The following is an 18,975-nucleotide window of genomic DNA, read 5'->3' on the forward strand; positions in this document are numbered from 1 at the left end:
ATTTCTCAAAAGAAGACCTACAAATGGCAAACAGGTGTATGAAAAGATGTGCAACATCATTTGATGTGGTTTGGCTCTGTGTCCCCACCCAAATCTCATGTTGAATTATAATCTCCACATATCAGAGAGGGACGAGGGACCTGGTGGGAGGTGATTGGATCATGGGGGCAGTTTCCTCCATGCTATTCTCATGAAAGTGAATGAGTACTCATGAGATCTGATGGTTTTAAAGTGTGTGGCAGTTCCCCTCTTGCTCTCTCTCTCTCCTGCCACTATGCTTCCCCTTTGCCTTCCCCCATGATTGTAAGTTTCCTGAGGCCTCCCTAGCCATGCAGAACTGTGAGCCAATTAAAACTCTTTTTGTTATAAATTACCCAGTCTCAGATAGTTCTTTACAGCAGTGTGAAAATGGACTAATATATCATTGATCATCAGATAAATGCAAATCAAAACTACAATGAGATATCATCTCACCCCAATTAAAATGGCTTTTATGCAGAAGACAGGCAATAGCAAATGCTGGTGAGGATGTGAAGAAAATGGAACCTTCATATACTGTTGGTGGGAATGTAAATTAGTGCAACCACTATAGAGAACAGTTTGGAGGTTCCTCAAAAACCAAAAAATAGAGCTACCATATGATTCAGCAATCTCACTGCTGAGTATATACCCAAAAGAAAGGAAATCAGAATATAAAGGAGGTATCTGTACTCCCATGTTTATTGCAGCACTATTCAAAATAGCCAAGACCTGTATGCAATCTAAGTGTCCATCAACAGACTAAAGAAAATGTGGTACATATACATAATGCAGTACTCTTCATCCATAAAAAAGAATGAGATCCTGTCATTTGCAACAACATGGGTAGAACTAGATATCATTATGTTCAGTGAAATAAGCCAGGCACAGAATGACAAACTTCACATGTTCTCATTTATTTGTGGTAGCTAAAATCTAAAATGATTGAACTCACGGAGATACGAAAATGATGGTTATTAGAGACTGAGAAGGGGTATTTGTGGTGGGAGGAAGGGGGGATGTTAAACGGGTACAAAAATATAGTTAGGTAAAATGAACAAGATCTTGTATGTGATAGCACAATAGGGTGACTACAGTCAACTGTATTTTAAAATAACTAAGAGTATAATTGGAATGTTTGTAAACAAAGAAAGGAACAATGCTTGAAGTGATGGATACCCCATTTACCCTCATGTGATTATTGTGCATTTCATGCCTGTACCAAAATATCTCATGTACCCCCTAAATACACACACTAAGTACCCACGAAAATTAAAAATTAGAAGAAATGTTCTATGCCCAATGTCTCTGAGTTAGAGAAACTAGAATTTTGGTCCATATTCCTTTCTGAAAGACCAATGCTAGTTACATTAAGAAAAATTCCCTTCAAAAGCAACTTAAAAGTTTTGGTGCTGGCACCTCAGTTATCTGGAAAGCCCAGGCCCTGGGTCCAGGAAATTCCGTGGCAGTTACAGAGTTACTGGGAGGTATCACAGGCCTTGCTAACACTCAGCTCACATGAGTTTCTTCAAAAACTTCCACGATGTGTTTCTTGGAGAAAAAAGAATGTGTCATCTCACTTTCTCCTCACAGCTGCCACGGCCAGGGCATAGAGATGGGGCAAAGCCCTGCCTACTGGGGCAATGGGTAGAGGAAGATGCTGCACTTAGTGGAAAATGCAAATGAATTCCACTAGGGCTCCAACCTTTGACTCTGAAAAGGGAAGTAGAATCGTGGCTCAACAACTTAAAATAAAGAAGTAAGTGGCTTATAATAACTCTGAGGCTTCCAGGAAAAAGCCATTCTGAGTGTAAATAACAAAGAAGTCAAAGAAAACAGCCATGCCATCTGATGTGACTGCCTGGAAAACAAGGAGACACTAGTTCCCAGGGAAACAAGAGAGATGGCCTCTTTTACACATAACCCTCAGAAGCTTCTGCAGTCAGAAAGCCCAGCATGCAAATCCTTCCCTGGCCCATGAACACAGGAATGACCCAATGTCCTTCCACACCACCAGGATTTAGATAATGATCGGTCAAACTCAACTGATCCATTCTCTAATTGCAGTCAGAATGGTCTTTCTAATGACAACCTTGATGATCATGATAGCACCATTTACTGACTGCCAACTGTGAGGCGGGCACTTGCCATGTATTATCTCAGCATTTTAAAAATGAACTTACAGGGTCTTGACTTTTAGTGAAATAGAATAGAAAGTATTAGAGTGCATCACATCTGGAGAAAACAAATATATTCATGTTTACTGGGTTAAAATGTCTCATCTATTTCACACCTCATATGGCACTCAAAACTACATGAAAGCACCTGTTTGGGAGTACCTGTGTCTGATCTTACAACCACCAGAAGGTAGGTGCTATTACCAGCCCCAGCTTACAGAGAAGCAAATGGAGGTGTCTAATGTTTAACTGGTCTCAGGTCACACAGCTCATGAGAAAGGATGCTGGGACTAGAACCCAACAGTCCAGAGCCCACCATGCTTACGTCACTCTTTGCTGCAATGCCTTCAAATGTTCCCCACAAGTCTTAGAATAAATTCACAAACTCCATCCTCACAGCCTCACTTCTCACCACTCTGCAGTTCCTCTCATTGGCCTTCCTTCATGTCTTCCACCAGCACCTGCTCTGCCCCGCCCCAGGATCCTTCCATGTGCTGTGGCCTCTATGTGAAATATTTCCCGCCCTACTCCCCAGGTTCAAACCTGCACCCCCTTTATAGCCCACCATCACTCGCTCAGAGAGGCCCTCCTTTCTCCTCACCCCTGATTAGGTTCCATTACCCCCAGAGAGCACCCTCCCTACCTCCTTCGTCATCTTGTCATAATCCGCCTTAATAAATGACTACAGAATTATTTGTTACAGTTTTGTGAGGCCCATAAGGGCGGGCACTATCTGTCATGTTCTCAGGTACATCCCCAGGGCTTAGCACAGGGCTTAGTGAAGCAGGAATTCCATAGATGTTCTCTGAATGAGTAAATGAGCCAGGTGTATGTGAAGCATCACTGCTAAGAGACAGCAACTATAAGTAGGTGTCGGCTCAGAACACCAACATTTAAAATTACATGGGCATTTTGGGAGGCCGAGGCGGGTGGATCACCTGAGCTCAGGAGTTCAAGACCAGCCTGGCCAACATGGTGAAACTCTGTCTCTACTAAAAATACAAAAATTAGCCAGGCGTGGTGGCGAGTGCCTGTAGTCCCAGCTACTCGGGAGGCTGAGGCAGGAAAATTGCTTGAACCCAGGAGGCGGAAGTTGCAGTGAGCCAAGATCGCGCCATCGCACTCCAGCCTGGGTGACAAGAGCAAAACTCTACCAGAAAAAAAAAAAAAATTACATGGGGCTTCACCATGGGTAAACACCAGGGTATTGAAATCTGACTCACTTGGCTTCAAATCCAGCCTCTACAGCTTATTAGCTGGATGACCTGCATACGTTCCTCATAGGCTCTGAATTTTCAGTGTCCTTGTCTGTCAAATGGTTGTAATGCTTAAGTGCATGTTGTTAAGATGAAACTGAGATAACCTAGATCATGGCCTGGCCGTGAGTAGAGGCCCAAAAAGCTATAGTTATTATTAATATTTTTAAACAACATTGTGTTCTTTGCAAAACTCTCTTAGGCTTCACAAGGTGATGGGTGGTGGGGTTGGGGGAGACAGGCACTCGCACGCGTCGTTGGAGGGAGAGCACTCTGACTTGACTGCTGCGGAAGGAAATGTGACAAGATCTATCTAAGTGACAAAGGCCATACCCTCTGACCCAACAAATCTATTTCCAAGAATTTTATTCAAGGCACATCAAGTGGCTTATGTAACATGGGTTTTACTGCAGCCTTGTTTATAACAACAATGAGCTGGAAATAACCTAAGTGCTCCCCCACAGGGAACTGGCCATATGTAAACTATGGTGTCCCATATACCGGAAGGCAAAGCAGCTCTAAGAAAGAGCTGACCTTGGGCCGGTCGCGGTGGCTCAAGCCTGTAATCCCAGCACTTTGGGAGGCCAAGGCGGGCGGATCACGAGGTCAGGAGATCGAGACCATCCTGGCTAACATGGTGAAACCCCGTCTCTACTAAAACTACAAAAAATTAGCCAGGCGTGGTTGCGGGCACCTGTAGTCCCAGCTACTCGGGAGGCTGAGGCAGGAGAATGGCATGAACCCGGGAGGCGGAGCTTGCAGTGAGCTGAGGTCTTGCCACTGCACTCCAGCCTGGGCGACAGAGCGAGACTCCATCTCAAATAAAAGAAAAAAAAAGAAAGAGCCAAACTTGAATGAAAGAAAGGCTAAACACAGAGCCACGTGTACATTATGCTACCATCTATGTAAAAAAGATAAAAAAGAGCATTTACCCTTTTCATTGCATGTGCGTAAAATGTCTCTGGAAGGGCAAACCGGCAACAGATAACACTGGTTTCCCCCAGGGCAAGGAGCTGGGTAGCAGGGACGCAGTAGGGAAGCCTTTTCTCTACAAGCCCTTTTGGACTTTTTGAATTCAGAAACATGAAAATGCCTTACTTCTTCAAATAAATAAGTGTAAAGGCAATAGTGACTCCCCTAACCTCCCTTCCACAAAAGGAAGACAACAAATAAAGGTCATATGATTTCTTCAAAGTCACCCAGCTGTTAGGAGGAAGTCAAGATTCAGCTTCTGATCCCAAGCAGGACTCTAGCAATGACAGTTCATTCATTTGACACCAATTTTATGTATTCAGCATTTATTCCACAACAGGAGTGACCCTGTGCAGGAACATATGCGCTAGCAAATAAACACTGGCAGGAAAAGTCGATGAAAGGAAGAACCAATTTCTTTTCTTTTTTCTGCACTATGCATCATGAACAGGCCAAAAGGGCCAGGCTGGGACCAGCTTAGGGAGTGAGGCAGGTGTGGACAGTAAGCTTGCTTTACTACCAGCACCTGCCCTGGCTAAAGGAGGCAGCCGCTACTCAATCTGATCCGGTGTTTGCCATCTTCGGATATAAGCCCGGTTTTGCCAGATCTGGTATTTCCCAGGAAAAGCCAAAAATCCAAATTTTTAGAAACGTGCAATCACTGGATTTGTAAGTGTTGGCAACTAATTCACCAGGCCAACCAGCACTTTGAAGGCCAAACATGTAGGTTTATGACCTTTACTCTACCCCCATCACAGCTGCAGCCTCCAGTCTTCTCAGAGCTTTTATGCGGGGCCTAAGCCAGGTATAAGGTAAGCCCGCACTAATCAGTCCCTGTGGCCTTGGGCAAGTCACTTCACTTCTCTGGGTCTGCTGACTCGCCAGTTAATTAACGGTTTGGCCCAGCTGATGGCCACGATGTTCTTTCACCATCTCTGGCTGTGCATTCAGCCCCTACCCTGGGAGCCATACACACCGAGAACCTTTGAGAGAGGAGGCAGGGACTGACACCCTAACACAACACAAACTCAGAACCCTCCCTCAGCCATGCTTGAACTCCCACCTACCACATTATCTAATTCACCAGCCTCTTAACTTAGCGGCTCTCTGTCTTAACTCACTCTCAACCCATTATCGATGTCTCTATGAAGCCTCACGTATGACATACTCCCTCCCCTATGTATTATATACACACCCAGATACAGGGTAAGCCAGCAGCACCCAAGATATTGCTAAAGGAAACACACAGAAAGCACAACCCTCCAAGCCAGCAGAGGAGACTAGATCTGGACCCCACGCCTGCCCCAGGGCCGGACCACTAGATGGAAACTAGATCACAAGTAAATTTTCAAAAGTGGTGGGGCCATTTGGTCAAATCAATTGTTTACCATGGCTATTTTATTATCATTATGACTGCTAATTAGAATAATATTAACTATCATCAGAAGCTGGCCAGGATGGTCAGGACTGTGTCAAGCCTCTATTTGCATCTATTACCTCAGTTAATTTCTACTCTGAACCAATGAGGTAGGTTTCATTAGGCTCGTTTTGCAGATGAAGAAACCGAAGCATAGGGATTCACTTGCCCAAAGGCAGAAGACTAGGAAGGGGGACCAAGAGGCAAATCCTGTATGATTTCAGAGCCTGAACTCCTGACTCCTCTGTTTTAAACAATGCTCATGTGTGCCACACACAGAGCTGAGAGATTAAACGCCACCCGTTGCTTCCCTTCATAAACATCACCCATAGCTTCTTACCTTACAGCAAGAGGACTCTGCCCCTCAAGCAAGGAGTCTTTGTTTCCTTGTGGCACCCACAGACCAGGCTGCAGTTGTTGTGTTTATTTACTTGTTCAGTGTCTGATGAGCCCTGACAGGATGCAAACTCCTTAAAGGCAAACATCTTGCCCGTCTTGTTCACTCTCATATCCCGGTGTCTAGCATGGCACTGAGCACATAAAAGGTACCCAATAAATATTTTTATTTTATTTATTTTTAACATATTTTTAATTATTTGTACTTTTTTTTTTTTGAGACAAGGTCTCACTCTGTCACCCAGGCTAGAGTATGGTGGCACAATCACAGCCCACTGCAGCCTTGACCTCCCGGCTCAAGCAATCCTCCCACCTCAGCCTCCTGAGTAGCTAGGACTACAGGTGTGTACCACCACACTCAGCTAATTTTTTGTAGAGACAGGTCTTGCTGTGTTGCCCAGACTAGTCTTGAACTCCTGGCCTCAAGTGGTCCTTCCATCATGGCCTCTCAAAATATTGGGATTACAGGTGTCAGCCACCATGCCTGCCCAAATACTTTTAAATGATGGAATAAAAGGGGCACTTCCAAGTCACCAGGAAGAGTGGCCTTCCTTTTCCTGAGAGATCAGAATAATTTTCTTTGCTGCTGACTAAACTTGGGTCCACCTAAGCATTATTGTCCACAGGGACGTAGACCTGGGCCACATGGGTGAGCAATCCTGAGCCTGTTTGCTGGTCAGTGGAGCCTACAGACATAGCAGAGCAGAAGTGCCTGCTACATAGCATAGCACATTTGTTTCTATTAAGGACCAATCTTTGCAACTCTTAGGAGACAACAGCCGGACAGCTGGCCAAGGAATGAACACTGACTCTTACAAACAGGCAAATGTTAAGGGTCAACTGTGAACTATGAAAAGGGCTCAACAGGAAGCAAGAGACAACTTTCTCAGGCGCTACTGGAAACTGAGTGCAGACAGAAGTGTCTGAGAGTCCAAACTGGCACAACAATAAATATTAGGGCAAACAGGATACACACTCAAGTGTTTATCTCTGCTTGACAGTGTTCACTAAGTGTCCACAGGATTCAGAAAGCTGACAATTTGGACGCACCTAGAAGTCATTATATCATCACGTCATCATTGCATTGGCCTGCAAGCCACTGTATAATCACCAGAGAAATCCCCTTCTGTGGTACAAGTTAAGCAAAGCTGTGGGAAATAACCACACATCTTATTTACTCATCTATAAGCCCACTTTAAGTATCAAGTTTCTTGGAGTGCATATTGTCTGGGTGTGGCCCACAAATGTCATCCAGAGTGATTCTACAGCGCCTACCAGATGGTAAGCCAAAAAGTCTAGACACAAGCAGTAGCTAAGACTGACCATTACATGAGTGAGTAATTACATTTCTGACATGTAACGTATATAAAACCCTGGTGAAGGAAAGAGTAGTCAAAAGCTACAGTCTGGCAGCCAACAAGAGTTTTAAGTGTGGGAAAATGTGCTCTAGATTAAAATGTGCAACTTTAAAAAATTAGCTCCACTCTCTCACTGCAGAAATAAGATAAAATGTTTTTTTCATAAGAAAAGGAGATGAGGCTGGGTGCAGTGCCTCACACCTATAATCCCAGCACTTTGGGAGGCCAAAGTGGGAGAATCCCTTGAGGCCAGAAGTTTGAGACCAGCCTGGGCAATATAGCCAGATCCCATCTCTACAAAAAAATATATATAGCCAGGCACGGTGGTACATGCCTGTAGTGATACCTACTCAGGAGGCTGAGGCAAGAGGATCCCTTGAGCCCAGGAGTTCAAGGCTGCAGTGAGCTATAATCACGCCACAGCACTCCAGCCTGTGTGACAAAGTAAGACACTATCTCCAAAAAAATATAAAAGAGAAAAGAAAAGAAAAGGAAGGAAGGAAGGAAGGGAAAAGAGAAAAGAAGAGAGGAGAGGAGGGGAGGGGAGGGGAGGGGAGGGGAGGGGAGGGAAGGGAAGGGAAGGGAAGGGAAGGGAAGGGAAGGGAAGGGAAGGGAAGGGAAATTTCTTCTCAGGTAGTATAGCCAGGTATAACAGGCATTGAATACAGACTCAGAAAACTGATGAAATATCCACATATGATCATTTCATGGACGTAATGAGTCCAATTCAAGCCCATTTAACTCAACCAAACATTAGAGTGCCCACTGGATGCCAGGATCTGAGTAAAGGAAGTTACAGGGGGCAAAGAAGAATAAATGATCTTCCCCCAAGGAGCTCAGAGTTTCAAAGGAAATATCCAAAAGTAATACTATAAATGCAAGCAGACACCAAGGGCTGTAACTGAAGATGGACAACTGAGACAAGATTGAGGCAGAAAGGTTAACTCACATTCTACAGTTACGAAACAAAGCTAATGAAAGGTCAACTGAAAACTACAGGTTCTCCACTTCCTTGCCCATAAGTCTAACGAATATGGGGCCTGGAGAATGGAAAGGAAATTTTGAGAAGGAAAAACAAGCTTTCATATGTAAGAAGTTTTAAAAGTTCAAGGTGTATTCAAGTCTTAACTATGAGATACCAGGTGTAGGATGAAAACATCACATTTCAACAAATATCTAGGGAGTACCTACTACCCCTGCCACAAAGATGAGCCAGATATGGCTCCTACAATAATATAGTAATAAAAGGGAATAGTAATTGGTCATGATTAAAGAAAAAGACAGGGGTGGCCGAGGCGGGTGGATCACCTGAGGTCAGGAGTTTGAGACCAGCCTGGCCAACCTGGTGAAACCACATCTCTACTAAAAAAACAAAAATTAGCTGGGCATGGTGGCAGGCACCTGTAATTCCAGCTACTCGGGAGGCTGAGGCAGGAAAATCACTTGAACCTGGGAGGCGGTGGTTGCAGTGATCCAAGATCGCGCCATTGCACTCCAGCCTGGGCGACAGAGCAAGACTCCATCTCAAAAAAAAAAAAGAAAGAAAAGAAGAGAAGAGAAAAAGAAAAGAAAAGAAAACAAAGAAAAAGACAGGAAAGCCTAAAGCTGGGCTGGGAAACAATGCTTACAGCAGACCAAAGCAGAGAATGTGAATAAGATTAGCAGGCCAGGTGGGGAATGTGGCAAACTAAAGAGTGTCCTCAGACTCCTTTTGGTTTATTACAGAAAAGCTGAAAACCTGTGTTCAGATGTCAACTCGCCCAACTTTTAAATACTGGAAAAATCATCTTGTTTTCTTCTTTTCCCCAAAATACAATGCAAGCCAAACAGTACATGTCTGATGCCAAAGTTTGGCCCATGGGCTGCCAGTTTTAGACCCTTGCATGAGACTGAGTGGGGACAAATGTACACAGCTGTTGACTGTGAGGGCCAAAGGAATGATGAAAAGACATATTGTGAAGGTTACAGAGCTAAGTCTCAAGAAAAAGAAATACAGCCCTGGGGAAAAAAAGTAATTGAACCAAAAAAATTAAACTCCAGAGGCCTGTGGTATAACACTTGCCACTAACATCTGCACAGCACTTTATAGTTACTAAAGCTCTTCCTCATGTTATCCCATTTGACCCCCAACAATCCTAGGAGGTGGACACTATTATTATTCCTATTTTAGAATTGGAGAGTTTCTGGTTCAGAGCATTTAAGGAGCTTGCCTGTGTGGTCCCATAGCCATGGAGAGATAACATCAGAACTCAGGTGTAGATCTTGTACTTTTTCAGACTCTCAAAGAGAAGAATTCCAGGCCATCTCTATCACCTGATTTTTAAAGAATATAGATTCCTGGGCCCTCCCCTAGTGATTTTCATTCACTGGGTCCAAGATACCTAAATTTGTACTTTCCAGATATCTTCCAAGTGATTCTGATGTACCACTAGGTTTGGTAACACTGGTCTAGACCAATGTCCTCAACTAGGGGTGATTTTGTCCCACTGCCTGGAGACACTTTTTGATAGTCATAACTATAGTAGTGGGGGGTGCTGTGGGCATCTAATGGGTAGAGGCCAAGGATGCTGCCAAAAATCCTACTATGCACAGGACAGCCCCCACAACAAAGAATTATCTGCCAAAAACATCAATAGAGCCAAGGTTGGGAAGCCCTGACCAAGGATCTAGCGCCCTGCTGCCCACATTGTGATCTGGGAACCAACAGAATCAACATTGCCTGGGAGCTTCTTAGACATTCCGGCCCCAGCCCAGACCTACTGAATCAGATTCTGTGGTTTAACAGGATCTCCAGGTGATGCACGTGCACTTTCAGAAGCACAGTCTAGACCACGCTTCCATGGCCATCAAGGAATTTTAGAACAGAATGGAACCTTAGTGGTAGGCCAAAGTCATTACTTTGTAAATAGGGAAACTGAGGCCCAGAATAACTGAGCAACTCACCATGGTCATACAGCTTGCTCATGGCAGAGCTGAGATCAGATTGCAGATCTCAATTCCTCAACCTGTGTTATCTCCATGATGCCCATTAGGACCAAAATGAGGGCTCATTCAACAATCCTGCCTCTCTGAAAAGTTGATACCAACCTTGGTGGGAAGCTTTTCTTTTGTTTGAGATGGAGTCTCACTCTGTCACCCAGGCTGGAGTGCAGTGATGCGATCTTGGCTCACTGTAGCCTCTGCCTCCTGGGTTCAAGCGATTCTCCTGCCTCAGCCTCACCAGCAGCTGGGACTACCGACACGCACCACCATGCCCGGCTAATTTTTTGTATTTTTAGTACAGACACGGTTTCACCATGCTGGTCAGGATGATCTCGATCTCCTGACCTCATGATCCACCCACCCTGGCCTCCCAAAGTGCTGGGATTACAGATGTGAGCCACCACACGCCCAGCCGGTGGAGAGCTTTTTTGAGGCCTGAAAGGAATCTATTGTCCTGTTGGTGAATAATTAAAAAAAAAAAATTATCCCAAACACCACAAAAGAGTACCATGTTTACCCACTAACTCAGCCTGCGCGATGTTTTACAAGGAAAGCGGCCATACTGCTCCCATAGTGGTGATGTCCAGGAGCTAGCATGATGAAACCGTTCTCCAAAATGACGGCAGCAGTCAATACGGTCTCCCCAAAGGCATCTGGGGAAAGATGTTGAACCAGTTCCAAATAAGTATTTAGAATTAAATGGCAAGCGTAAAAGGGTTTACACCAAGGATTTATGCGGCTGAGGTCATAAGCAGGTTGTGACAGGGTTTTAGACAGCCTAGTTCAGTCTGATACAGATACACATCAGAGCCAGTGGTAGATTTTCTCCCCCTCCCCACCCACCCCCACCCTGCCCTCTGTCCTTGGGAAGAAGACAAAAACAAATCCTTTCAGCTATTCTTCCAGGCTCAACTTAAGCTAACATATACTCCAATTCCTAAACAGCTGAGTGCAATGCAGGCCCTTAATCCTAGTATTTGCTGGAAACCCAACTGCTGTCAAAGATGCCATCAACAAAATATGGGACGCATCCTGTGTCGAAAAGAACCAGCAAAGTTGGAGAAAGTTCTGTAATAGGTAAAGTAAGGAGAGAACGGAAAAGTGGAAGTATTGCTGGCATTTGGCAACCAACTAAAGTGAAACCAGAATATTGATGTGTGGGTGAGGGAAATATATTCGCACCTCAAAATTGAGGAGAGAAAAAGAAGAATGAAAGCTTTGCGAGTTTAATACATGAGTAAATACATAATTTTATGTAACATATAATTATATGCTAAGTAAATGGAACAAATAATAACGGCAGGTTGTTTGGAGGGGGTAGATGTTTATCAGGTCTTCCCTCAGGCCACAGTCAGACGGGTTTCTACCGCTCTCCACAAACCCTTCTAGAGAGCCTAGCTGTGAGCTTCTGCTTTTTAATGAAGTTAGTATATAGTGATGTCATTACCCTGCTCCAGAAATGCAATATTTTTTAAAAGGGGGGGAAAGCAGAGAATGTCCTCTACACATTTGAAGAATATATAAAAGCCTCTAAAATCTCAGAATATGTTACAGCTAGAAATTTCAGGGAGTTTAAAAAAAAAAGTCAGCTTAAATTGAATAGACCGTTTAAATTCTTAGTTGATGGTAATTAGGGAGCAAGTGGCATTTCATTAAACGCTGCTAGACAGAACTTAATCCAATTTAGGTAATCACTAACCTTTGCTTTTTTTCTCTTTCTCTCTCCCGTACATGAAATCCAAGGATTGATCTACAAAGGCCATAAACTGGCAAAGCATAAAAAAAGAATATTTAAAGAGGGAGACTGGGTGACTGGAACCTCAAAGGGCCAAGTCTAATTAAAATGGAAACAGGTCCCACAGGCTTCCTGATTTATATTGACTATAAAGCCAACACCGAGCAGCAGAAGACATTGGGAGGGAGGTGGAGACACTTCCCCACTCTTCTCTTCTGGGAACCTCGTCTGGTGTGTTCTGCAGTGTGACAGCCATCCTCGCCCAGGCCAATGCTAGTAATTCTCTATATTCACAGTAACGACAGGGCGTGACTTTCCTTATTCTGTGGCATCGCTACTGTAAGAATTATCCAGACTGTCCCTTCAGGCTTCATTGTTTACCCACCTCCTGTCCCCTCATTTTACAGTCCCTGAATAGCTCCAGCCTTGACTCCTGATCCAGAAACTTCCGATCCAGAAACTTCCATGTGAACCACTAGGATTTTCTTGAGAACATGGGACCCTGGGTTCTCCATGGAAGGCCTTCAAGGGTAGATATCAAAACGTACTGAAAAGAGCAAGACGCTTGAATTCGTGGCTGTGTGACACTGGGAGAGTAATAACCCTCTCTGAGCTTCCGTTTTCTCATCTGAAAATAGAGAAAATAACACCTTCCTGCCTGGCTTGTTGGGAGGCACAAATACCATTACCATAGCTAGACCTGGCTCACAGAAGTTGCCCAATAAATAAGTCAGCTCATTTGCTTTAACTGTACAAGTTACAAAGTAAATCTTGGATCCCCAGGTACCGACAAAAATGTGAATTAACTCAAGTTCACCTCTGATGCCCCATCACTGCCATCCGTCCCCCGCCTTGGCTCCATGTGAAATCTCTTGTAAAACAGTGCTTTCTGCTTATCGGGGTACCGCTCTCTTTGTTCCCCAATTCCAAAACCCGTATTATATACAAAATCCACAAAATATTTTATTCCTAGATTTCAGCAACTAACATATGAATTCACACTGACTTGCTAACAAACGGTCATTTCTACAAGCATTGCCTTTAACCTGTATTTACATTTGACATACAAAGAGGCAACTCTTGAGAACAAACCTTTAATGACAAACATTAGACATTGTAGGGATCTTTCAGAGGAACTCACACACTATTTTTCACATCAATTCTGTATTGGGTCTAGCTCTGCAGAAAGAATGAAAAGGAAAAAGGCTGCAATTTAAGAGAGATGTCAGCATATTTTACCTTGTACGAAAGGAACAGCCAAGGGAAAAAAGACACATGCACACCTACAAATCATTAGCATGGAGAAATCTGAAAAAAATGAAGTAATCCACAAAGTCCTTACTGAATTCAATTCTCTAAAGAGAAATGGCTTTAATGTTAAAGATACACTAAGTCAAGGAGCAAAGTGAGGATTATAATTTAGGTCTGGACTATTAGCAAGAGATTTTCAGATAATCAGTGTAACAGTTTTCTAAAGACAAGATTAGGGCTTTTTTCCCCAATAACTGAGCCAATTTGTAACACTCTGTTAAATTTTAAAAATAAATTAAAAACCATCAATCTAATCAACTATAATGTGAGCTAATCAACAATGGAGAATTGAAGGGAAAGACATCTCCCGACTACGAGTCTGGAGTAACAAATCTGTAATCCATTCTCAGCTCCATCCCTGTGTTTATGGCCTTAGACAAATTATTTAAATTCTCCAAGCCTCAGTGGGCTCATCTATATGGTAGGGATATAATAGTACCTATATCATTGTTTGCATGAGGAGTATATAATATTATCAAAGTCTCTCAACGCAAAGTTTAAAACATCTTAAGACCTCAAGAGGTATTTGCACCTTTCCCCTTTTTAAAACAAGTGGCACATATTGTAATGTTCAAACACAGAACATTATTGAAATCTCACTCACAGAAATAAATATGTATCCATGGCCGGCTGGACCTGAAAGAAATGAGGTCCCGCCCTTGAGAAACAAACTAGTCTAAATCAAGCCTTTTTTGACTTTCTTATTTCTAGTGCCTTTCTTCTTTTACATATTAATGGTTCCAGTTGTTAGAAGCATCAGTAACATACTCAAAGAGCGATGACTGCAGTTGGAAAAACTGAAGACAACTTTGGGGACTGATGAAGCATCACTTCCCTTATCTGCAAGGCTACATTCTACAGAAACCGCTCTAAACAGCACCCTTGATCCTGATTCTAGGGCTGCAACCAGAGAAGACTAACCAGCCAGCTTCCACAGACGGGAGCCCTGCACCTTCCTCAGTCGAACTGGGAACCTTACCAGGGGCTAAATTTTAAATGTGGCTAAATTAGTTTCTGCAAGCTCCATTTCCCCTCCTGACCCGCTAGCTGCTTCGTGTTGTAACAGCGCCTTCCACCCCAGAGCAATTTACCACAGCTCAGCACTTTGACATTTTGCAGTATGTAGGGCAATGAAATGTCATGACTGCAAATTTCTCCGGTGGTCAGGATCATCAAAGAGAGGTCAAAAAGGATAGTCTCGCGGGCTTGATCAGCAAGGGTCCCTTGAGGATGGTGGGGGATTGAAGGCGTCCATTGGGCCTGTGGCATCCCTTTGATCCTTAGTGTGGGTCACCTGAATGTGCACGTGTCGTCTGGGCAACAGGTCCAGAACTCCGCCCAAGCAGGGAAGCCCGGAGATTCCAGCCCAAAGTTTTTTCCACGCGGGTCTCCGGGGCAGACGTGCAGCTCAGACGCAGCGCGTGAACCTTTCGACTTGTGGAGCGCATCGCAGTAATTGAAACCTTGCACACCGCAGGACTGCCGTGGCGTCTATAAATACTCACCGCCTAACTGCTGACAAACAAAACGCGGGCTCCCGGCACCGCGGAGGAAGAGGCGGCGACGGCATGTGACCGAAGACAGGGGCTGGGTAGAACTGGGGGAAACCCCTATTGCCAGACAGGAAGGCATCCCAGAGCCGATTCCTGAAGCACAGTTAGCAAGCACACAGCCTGGTCCCACCCCGGGCGGCGGCCTCTAGGAAAATGGGCCGGAGGGTTGGGCAGGCAGGGTCCTAGCTGCCGGGGCGGGGCCCCCAGAGCGCCCCCTGCGTGCAGCGAGCCCGGCGTGCGCTCACAGTAGGCGCGCAGAGGAAAGTCTCGCCGTAAGGCAGGCAGGTGGGAGAAATAAAACCGAGGGGGGATACTGCGGCCTCCCAGCGCGGGGTCCCAGGGCTTGCTCGCAGCCCGTCCCGGCGGGGTCCCCGCGGGATGGGCCCTGGCCCGCCCTAGTCCGCAGAGCGCGCGTGTGCAGCAGCGCACGGGACAAAGTGGCTCCCTTCCCTGCCCTTCTCTCCCACGCCTCCTTCCAGAAAAACGGGGAAGGCCGGGGAAAGGCTGTTGCAGGCGCGAAATCACCCGCGCTTAAGCGGGGACAGCTCTTTAGATTTGCCCCCCAGACCGAGAAAAAGAGAGTCAAACAAGCCGACTTTCTTTTTCGACCTCCCGGCTCAGCCTAGGTCCCATGATCACCAGCATCCCCATCCCACCCCACGGCGGTACCTCAGCCACCCTAAACAGCAGACCCGCAGCGTGGCCTGCCCACCGCCCCACCATGGTGGTCGCGAGTAGGATCCCCTACGCCTGCCTGCAGCGTCCGATCGAAGGATCCTTAACCGTGCAGGAGTTCCCACCTGGTTGCCCCCCACATGTGACCCTTTTCCCCAGCTCCTCCCCGCGACCCCCGCCACGCCGCGCCCAGTCAGATTAGTGCGCGGTAATTTGCTGCTCAATCCTGCGCGGTTGCTGAGCCTATGACTCCGGCCCCTCCCAGAGACGCCCCCCACCCACCACTCACCTCCTTGGGATCTCCGGCGTGAATCACACCGAGTCGCGCACACCCGCCGCTCGCCTCCGCCCCAGACTCCGCGCGCCTAGGAAAAAGTTTCCGGTCTTCCCGAGGAAGTTTTCTCACCGGGGAGAAATGAGCGACCTGGATGGTTCTCCCCGTCGCGCTCTGCCCAGCTCTCCCTCCCTCCCTCCCTCCCTCCCTCCCTCCTTCCTCCCTCAGCTCTGCCCTCCGATGGGGTCTCGTCCAGCCTCGGTTCCTCTCCAGAGCGAGTCAACAAACTCATCGGCCGCGGAGCTCCCACAGCCGGGCTGGTGACACGTTTCCCTCCTCTCTCATCTTACGGCCTCCTCCTCCTCTTCCTCCTCCTCCTCCTCCCTCTCCTCCCTTCCTCCTCCTCCCACTTTTCCTGTCCCGGGCACCTCGCTTTAGTTTCTCTCCAACAAACAGCCCCCACCTCACTTCACACCATCCCACTCCTCCTCCCCTTCAGCAACTCTCACTCGGCTGGGGAGAGCGGAGAGGGGGGCCCTGCACTTAAATCCAGTTCAACAATTTCAGGAAATCCAAACTTTTTGACTTAACCAAAAAAAAAAAAAAAAAACCAAGGACGATGCAGGTCAAGGGAGCTCCGTGCTTGTGTTTCTCTCACACAAGGGGAGATGTGCAGCCCCTCGGCCCCGCTGCCCCGCAATGGGAAACCGTCAAGCCAAGAGGTGATTCTGGGGCTCACTTGAAAGGAGCAGGGCAGAGCTGAATAGAGGACTGTAGCCTGGAAGTTTTTTTTTTATTATTTGAATTTAATTTTATTTTTTTTAAGGAATAGTCCCTAGGGCGATTCCAGAAGTTGTTTCAAGTGCATTAATGAAAACATAATGCAAGTGAAATCTTTCCCCTGTTTGCAAATTCTTTTAAAGCTCCCAAACTCATTTTCTAACTGCAGGTTTAATGAATTGGAGGGTCCTTCAGAGTTTGAATACCACAGAAAACCAACAAGCCAAAAATTAAAAACAATGCATAATTATTTTGAAAACCGTGTGTGTGTGTGTGTGTGTGTGTGTTTTGTTTTGTTTTGTTTTTTTTGCAGGTGTTAAGAATTTAGTGCAGCTGTTTGCAGGACTCACTACTTGCATCATTTCACCCTATGGTTGAGCAGGAAATACTTTAAAAATGCTGCCCGATCGCACATCACACGTAGGCTTTGAAACCACAGTGACATTTGCTGAAGAAAAAGATATGCGTGTCCTTTTATCTCAAAACTGAGCAAGACTCATTTTCATTTTTTGATTTGGTCATTGCGACCCTACAAAACCTACGTGTTAGGGTTGTTGTGGGCATGGGAGCGGGTTGAGGAAGTTCTGGGTGTCTCATTTGTCCTGTGATATTAGGTAAAGCTAAAAGATCCTCAACAGAAGCCCTAGAATGATGAAGGGCTTTAAATTTCATCCCAGGAATCACACACAATGAAAGAGACTGGGCATGGGACACATACCTGGGAAACAATTTTTTTTTTTTTTTTTTGAGACATTTCCCCTCTGTCATCCAGGCTGGAGTGCAGTGGCATGATCTTGGCTCCCTGCAACCTCCAATTCCCTGCGTTCAAGCAATTCTCATGCTTCAGCCTCCAGAGTAGCTGGGATTACAGGCATGCACCACCGTACCCAGCTAATTTTTGTATTTTTAGTAGAGACAGGGTTTCACCATATTGGCCAGGCTGGTGTAGAACTCCTGACCTCAAGTGATCCATATGTCTCTGCCTCCCAAAACGCTGGGATTACAGGCATAAGCCACTGTGCCTGGCCAGAAACTGAGAGGACAAAGAGCAGGGAGGAGACATAAAAGAGGCTGGTCTGAAGGATTAAGAGCCGAAGCCTGGAGCCAAAATGGCAAGGTCTCTACAGCAGCTCCTCTTCTTCCCATCCTCTGGTTATTAGCCAAGTTACTTAACTTTGCTGTGCCTCAGTTTACTCATATGAAAATGGGGATAAAAGTAGTAGCTATGTCTTAGGGTGGCTATGAGGATTTAGTGAATTCAAACAGAAAAAATGCTTAGAAGCCCTGCTGGGGTTCAAAGGATATTAAGCTATTATTATTCCTATCATTATCCCCAGGGCCAGGGAAGAGCAAAGGGAGCTAGTTCTACGCGGCTGCAAGGAGATCAGTTTGGGAACATCCATTCTACATTGCTAACTCTCTCATCTCCTTCAAGTCTTATTTCAATGAGACCTACCCTATTTCACCTATTTAAAGTTGTAATTCGCCCCTCCCTCCCAGTCTCCCTCATTCAACTCTGCTTTTTTTTTTTTTTTTTTTTTTTTTTTTTTTAATAGCATCTATCACCTTGTAACATATTGTATGGTTTACTTTAAGAAAAAAATCATGGCCGGGTGTGGTGGCTCACGCCTGTAATCCCAGCACTTTGGGAGGCCGAGGCAGGTGGATCACGAGGTCAGGAGTTCTACACCAGCCTGGCCAACATAGCGAAACCCCATCTCTACTAAAAATACAAAAATTAGCCCGGCATGGTGGTGGGTGCCTGTAATCCCAGCTACTCAGGAGACTGAGGCAGAGAATTGATTGAACCTGGGAGGTGGAGGGTGCTGTGAGGTGACATCACACCACTGCACTCCAGCCTCTGAGATAAAGAAAGAGAGAGAGAGAGAGAGAGAGAGAGAAGGAAGGAAGGAAGGAAGGAAGGAAGGAAGGAAGGAAGGAAGGAGAGAAAGAGGTGGGAGGGAAGGAGGGAGGGAGGAAAGAAGGAAGGAGAGAGAAAGAGGGGGGAGGGAAGGAGGGAGGGGGAAGGGAAGGAGGGAGGGAGGAGGGAAGGAGGGAGAGAGGGAGGAAG

The 18,975-nt window shown here is 45.7% G+C and overlaps 1 protein-coding gene across 14 annotated transcripts in view; it reads right to left on the reverse strand.

The window, feature by feature from the left end:
• PRR5L (proline rich 5 like) overlaps window positions 1–18,975 on the reverse strand; it is a 175,160-nt gene that overhangs the window by 77,147 nt on the left and 79,038 nt on the right. For 2 of the 14 annotated variants that reach the window (XM_077961076.1, XM_077961069.1), the window contains exon 1: window positions 14,714–16,076. The exons of 3 other annotated variants lie outside the window; for them this stretch is intronic. The gene's annotated coding sequence lies outside the window, so the exon portion shown is untranslated. 14 annotated transcript variants of the gene reach the window in all.

This window comes from Macaca mulatta, chromosome 14 (assembly GCF_049350105.2).
Source record: "Macaca mulatta isolate MMU2019108-1 chromosome 14, T2T-MMU8v2.0, whole genome shotgun sequence".
In the NCBI taxonomy this organism is placed as follows: Eukaryota; Metazoa; Chordata; class Mammalia; order Primates; family Cercopithecidae; genus Macaca; species Macaca mulatta.